At 40.4% G+C, this 6,765-nt stretch overlaps 1 pseudogene; it reads right to left on the reverse strand.

The window, feature by feature from the left end:
• Positions 1 to 4,126: 4,126 nt before the first annotated feature.
• On the reverse strand, positions 4,127 to 6,765 carry LOC122684524 (annotated as a pseudogene).

Genomic DNA, 6,765 nt, shown 5'->3' on the forward strand with positions numbered 1-6,765 from the left:
AGGACAGACTCCCAGATACATTCATCAATCTGGGACCAAAATGCAAGCCTGATTTCAAGAAAATGCTGTTGACTTTGCCATGGAAAATTTGGAATGTGGTGAAGCCTGGGGCTTGGTTGGCCAGGCCCCCTCCAGGGGCTCAACTGTCTCAGAATTCCTCTCCCATCTTATCTATGATGCTGCAAGTCTTGCACTCACAGCAGCCAATCCCAGTCACTCCCAGTCAGGGCAGTGCCCAGGTAAGTTAGAAGCAAGGTCACAGGCCTGCTCTGCTTTGTCTCTGAAGCCTAAACCAGACTATTTATTTACTTTCTTTAACAGATGGGAGTACCAGATCACTTGACCTGTCTCCTGAGAAAACTGCCTGTGAGTCAAGAAGCAACAGTTAGAACTGGACATAGAACAAATGACTGGTTCAAAATTGGGAAAGGGGTGTGACAAGGCTGTATATTGTCATCCTGTTTATTTAACTTATATGCAGAGTACACCATAAGAAATGCTGGGCTGGATGAATCACAAGCTGGAATCAAAATTGCCAGGAGAAATATCAACAACCTTAGATGTACAGATGATACCACTCTGATGGCAGAAAGTGACGAGGAACTAAAGAGCTTCTTAATGAAGATGAAAGAGGAGAGTGAAAAGCTGGCTTACAACTCAACATTCAAAACACTAAGATCATGGTATCTGGTCCCAACGTTTCATGGCAAATTTTCTTGTTCACTCACTAAGTCATGTCTAACTCTTTGCAACCCCATAGACTGCAGCACACCAGGCTTCCCTGTCCTTCATCATCTCCCAGAGTTTTCTCAAACTCATGTCTATTGAGTCAGCAATGCCATCCAGCCATCTCATTCTCTGTTGTACCCTTTTCCTCCTGCCTTCAGTCATTCCGAAATTCAAGATCTTTTCCAAACATTTGACTCTTTGGATCAGGTAACCAACATATTGGAGCTTCAGCTTCAGCATCGGTCTTTCAAATGAATATTCAGGGTTGATTTCTTTTAGGATTGACTGGTTTGATCTCCTTGCTGTTCAAGGAACTCTCAAGAGTCTTCTCCAGCACCACAGTTCAAAACCATCGATTCTTTGGACTCAGCCTTCTTTATGGTACAATTCTTACCTCTGTACATGACGACTGGAAAAGCCATATTTTGACTACACAGACCTTTGTAGGAAAAGTGATGTCGCTGCTTTTTAATACTCTAAGATTGTCATAGCTTTTATTCCAAGGGGCAACCATCTTTTAATTTCATGACAGCAGTCACCATCCACAGTGGTTTTGGGACCCAATAAAATAAAGTCTGTCAGTTTCCATTTTTTCCCCATCTATTTGCCATGAAGTGATGGGACCAGATGCCATGATTTTAGTTTTTGAATGTTGAGTTTTCAGCTATTTGTTTGACTCTCTTCTTTCACCTTCATCAAGAGGCTCTTTAGCTCCTTGTCACTTTCTGCCATTAGGGGGATATTATCTACATCTTCGAGGTTATTGATATTTCTGCCAGCAATTTTGATTTCAGCTTATGATTTATCCAGCCCATCATTTGACATGATGTACACTGCATATAAGTTAAATAAGTGGGGTGACAATATACAGCCTTGACATACTCCTTGCCCAATTTTGAACCAATCCATTTTTCTATGTCTGGCTCTAACTGTTGCTGCTTGACCTGCATACAAACTTCTTAGGAGGCAGGTAAGGTGATCTGCTATTTCCATCTCTTTAAGAATTTTCCACAGTTTGTTGTGATCCACACAGTCAAAGGCTTTAGTGTAGTCATTTAAGCAGATGTTTTTTGTTTGTTTGTTTTTTTCTGAAATTCTCTTGTTTTTCCTGTGATGAAACAGATGTTGGGAATTTAATTTCTGGTTCCTCTGCATTTTCTAAATGCAGCTTGTACATCTGGACACTCTGTTCATGTACTGTTGAGACCTAGGTGAAACATTTTTAACATCACCTTGCTAGCATGTGAAATGAGTGCAGTTGTGTGGCAATTTGAACATTATTTGGATTGCCCTTCCTTGGGATTGGAATATAAACTGACCTTCATGACAAATAGAAGGGGATAAAGTGGAAGCAATGGCAGATTTTATTTTCCAGGGCTCCGAAATCACTGGGGACAGTGACTGCAGCCATGAAATCAAGAGATGCTTTTTCTTTGGAAGGAAAGTGATGACAAACCTGGACAGAATATTAAAAAACAGATATATCACTTTGTTGACAGAGACCTGTGTAGCCAAAGCTCTGGATTTTCCAGTTGTCATGTATGGATGTAAGAGTTGGACCATAAAGGAGGCTGAGTGATGAAGAATTGATGCTTTTGAACTGTGGTGCTGGAGAAGACTCTTGAAAGTTCCTTGGATAGCAAGGGGATCAAAATAGTCAGTACTAAAGGAAATCAACTCTGAATATTCATTGGAAGGACTGATGCTGAAGCTGAAGCTCCAAAACTTTGCCAACTTGACACAAAGAACTGACTCATTGTAAAAAAAATGAAACAAAAACATTGGTGCTGGGAAAGACTGTAAGCAGGGGGAGAAGAGGACGACAGAGGATGAGATGGTTAGACAGTGTCATTCACTAAACGGACATGGATTTGAGCAAACTCTGAGAGATAGTAGAGGACAGAGGAGCCTGGCGTGCTATAGTTCTTGGGGTTCCAAAGAGTCAGACACAACTTAGCCACTGAACAACATGTCGCTCAGTGTTCCAGTACATGTCACAGATACACAGAGAGCCAATATCAATCATCACAAACATAATACAATTCTAAACATTACCTTGTGTTTGTTTCTTATTTTCCCGTATACCAATACTTAAGATGATAACTTTCTCTTTCATTTAAAAGATAGCATTTTTTTTTTTAATATTAACTGAGATAATGGCTCACTGGTAAAGAATCAGCCTAATAATGCAAATGATGAAGGTTTAATCCCTCGGTCAAGAATATGCCCTGGATTAGGAAATGGCAACCCACTCTGATACTCTTGCTTGGGAAATCCCATGGACAGAGGAGCCTGGTAGTCTATAATAAAGTCAGACATGACTTTGTGACTAAAAGCAATGACAGCAAAAGGCTAATGCTAGGAATACCTCAAGAGGTGGAGTTGTCTTTTCCAGTGACCTTTAAAGAAGACCCAGGTTCTTCATCCCCCAACTTCCAATCATGAATTTCTGTACCTCTGTGAAGAATACAGCATCTGTTCTCTGCAATATTGGCAAGAGAGAACAGGCACAGGATGATAACCAGTCTCTGGAGTGCAATAGTGATCTAGTACATATGATTCTAGGGTTACTTAGTGATATAATTGGGGCAGAATTATAAGGAATAGGCTATTCAAGAAGTTCTGTCAATCCCTGTGATCCCTGTATCTGTTACTCATTCAACTGTGTCTGGAGGCATGAAATAGAGACATATTTTTTTTACAGTGAAGACACGTGAGTGCTAAGTCACTTCAGTTGTGTCTGACTCTTAATGACCCCATGGACTAAAGCCCACCAGACTTGACTGTCCATCGGATTCTCCAGGCAAGAATACTAGAGTGGGTTGCTATGTCCTCCTCCAGGGAATCTTCTCCACTAAGGGATCAAGCCCACATCTCTTATTTCTCCTGCACTGGCAGGTAGGTTCTTTACCATCTAGAAGGCAAAGTAAATATACTAGAATAAAGTGAAATAAAGGGAGGGGTTCTTGCTAGTGTATTTGGTAAATTTACAAGGACTCCTTTGCTTAACAATGCAAGGAGTCCTCATTCATTTATTCAATAAGTGTTTTTGAATGGCTTTCTGAAGCCCAGCAAAATAAATATCAAAGTAGATAACGGGTGGACAAGAAAGGAAAGGAACTTGCATCTATCGAGGTTTGAATTACAACACATGGTTTTGTGTTTATTTTTATTTATTTCTGAATTTATTTGTATATGAAAGTATTTATTCACTGCCTCTGCAATTTTACACACTATGATGACACAGTTATAGAGGGCTACAAGTACATAAAAAGTGTGCAAAAAAAAACTATTTGAATCACTAATATTCCCTTATTGCTGAGCAATTTTACTAAACCTATTGTTTAAGTAATGTACTGGAATCATAGGATGGGAAGTTGAATTGACATAGGTGGAGGGATAGCTTGGTGAATGTTATCTCACAGGAGGCTTACCCAAGGAAGGAGGTATAAAAAAGACCCTCTCTGCAAAATGGCATATTGCTCCCCTTTTCTTAGTCTGGAGACAAATTAAGATCACCAATGACTACTTTCAACACTCAATTTAGGCACAAAGGTAAGTAATGGGTAATATCCAGAAGACTGTAATGATGAGACTACAAGAATCTATCAGTACCTGAACTTCAGCTCTCAGAATCTTTACATATGTAGTTTTGGTTGAAAACACTGTATCACTCAGAACACAATTTAGTACTGATTGCTTTTTTTATGGAAACTTTTACATGCTTATTCCTTAAGCTGTAGATGAGTGGGTTTAACATGGGGATGACAACTGTGTAGAAGACAGAGGCTATTTTGTCTGTGGCCATGGAGTAACTTGAGCTGGGTCTGAAATACATGAACAGGAGTGTGCCATGAAATATAGCCACAGTGGTTAAATGGGAGACACACATAGAGAAGGCTTTGTGTCTCCCCTCGGCTGAGTTCATCCTAAGGATGGTTGCTATGATGTAGCTCTAGGAGAAGAGGACGGTGATAATGCTGGTCCCCACAACACAGCTACTGGATATGAAGAGCATTATCTCATGGATGGATGTATCTGAGGACGAGATGGGCTAGCAAGGCTGGGATGTCACAGATAAAGTGATTGATGACATTAGAACTGCAAAATGATAATTGAAATGTACAACAGGTGTGGATTGCTGAATTTACCAAACCTTCCAGGTAGATAACAGATATTAGCTGGGTACAGAGTCTTCTGGACATGGAGACTGTATAAAGAAGTGGATTGCAAGAATATACAATGGAAAAAAGACAACCTCTTTAACAAGCGGTGCTGGGAAAACTGGTCAACCACTTGTAAAAGAATGAAACTAGAACACTTTCTAACACCATACACAAAAATAAACTCAAAATGGATTAAAGATCTAAATGTAAGACCAGAAACTATAAAACTCTTAGAGGAGAACATAGGCAAAACACTCTCCAACATAAATCACAGCAGGATCCTCTATGACCCACCTCCCAGAATATCGGAAATAAAAGCAAAAATAAACAAATGGGACCTAATGAAACTTAAAAGCTTTTGCACAAAAAAGGAAACTATAAGCAAGGTGAAAAGACAGCCCTCAGATTGGGAGAAAATAATAGCAAACGAAGCAACAAAGGATTAATCTCAAAAATATACAAGCAACTCCTGCAGCTCAATTCCAGAAAAATAAATGACCCAATCAAAAAATGGGCCAAAGAACTAAACAGACATTTCTCCAAAGACATACAGATGGCTAACAAACACATGAAAAGATGCTCAACATCACTCATTATCAGAGAAATGCAAACCAAAACCACAATGAGATACCATTACACACCAGTCAGGATGGCTGCTATCCAAAAGTCTACAAGCAATAAATGCTGGAGAGGGTGTGGAGAAAAGGGAACCCTCTCACACTGTTGGTGGGAATGCAAACTAGCACAGCCACTATGGAGAACAGTGTGGAGATTTCTTAAAAAACTGGAATTAGAACTGCCATATGACCCAGCAATCCCACTTCTGGGCATACACACTGAGGAAACCAGATCTGAAAGAGACACGTGTATCCCCAGTGTTCATCGCAGCACTGTTTATAATAGCCAGGACATGGAAGCAACCTAGATGCCCATCAGCAGATGAATGGATAAGGAAGCTGTGGTACATATACACCATGGAATATTACTCAGCCATTAAAAAGAATTCATTTGAATCAGTTCTAATGAGATGGATGAAACTGGAGCCCATCATACAGAGTGAAGTAAGCCAGAAAGATAAAGACCAATACAGTATACTAATGCATATATGTGGAATTTAGAAAGATGGTAACAATAACTCTACATGCAAAACAGAAAAAGAGACACAGATGTACAGAACAGAATTTTGGACTCTGTGGGAGAAGGCGAGGGTGGGATGTTTCCAGAGAAAGCATCAAAACATGTATATTATCTAGGGTGAAACAGATCACCAGCCCAGGCTGGATGCATGAGACAAATGTTCGGGCCTGGTGCACTGGGAAGACCCAGAGGAATCAGGTGGAGAGGGAGGTGGGAGGGGAGATCGGGATGGGGAATACATGTAAATCCATGGCTGATTCATGTCAATGTATGGCAAAAACCACTACAATATTGTAAAGTAATTAGCCTCCAACTAATAAAAATAAAGGAAAAAAAAAAAAAGAAGTGGATTGCAAATGGCTATATAACGATCATAAGCCATGACAGCCAACATGAGACATTCCACATCTGCAAAGGTCCCCCAGAAATACATCTGTATAGCACACAAGTCAAATGGAATCCTTTTATGCTCAGATAGGAAATCAGCCAGCATCTTGGGAGAGACAGCAGAGGAGTAACAAACATCACAGAAGGAAAGATTGCTCAGGAAATGATACATGGGTGTATTCAGTCTTGGGTTCACCTTGATCAGCAGGCTCATCCTTACATTGGCAACCACAGTTATGCCGTAGACCGGCAGGAAGAGCAGGAAAAGCCTCTGTTGCACGTGCCTTCTGCCTGAACGTCCTAGGAATGTGAAGTCAGTAGCCACACTGCAGTTCTCAGCAGTCAT

This window comes from Cervus elaphus, chromosome 26, assembly GCF_910594005.1.
Source record: "Cervus elaphus chromosome 26, mCerEla1.1, whole genome shotgun sequence".
NCBI lineage: Eukaryota > Metazoa > Chordata > Mammalia > Artiodactyla > Cervidae > Cervus > Cervus elaphus.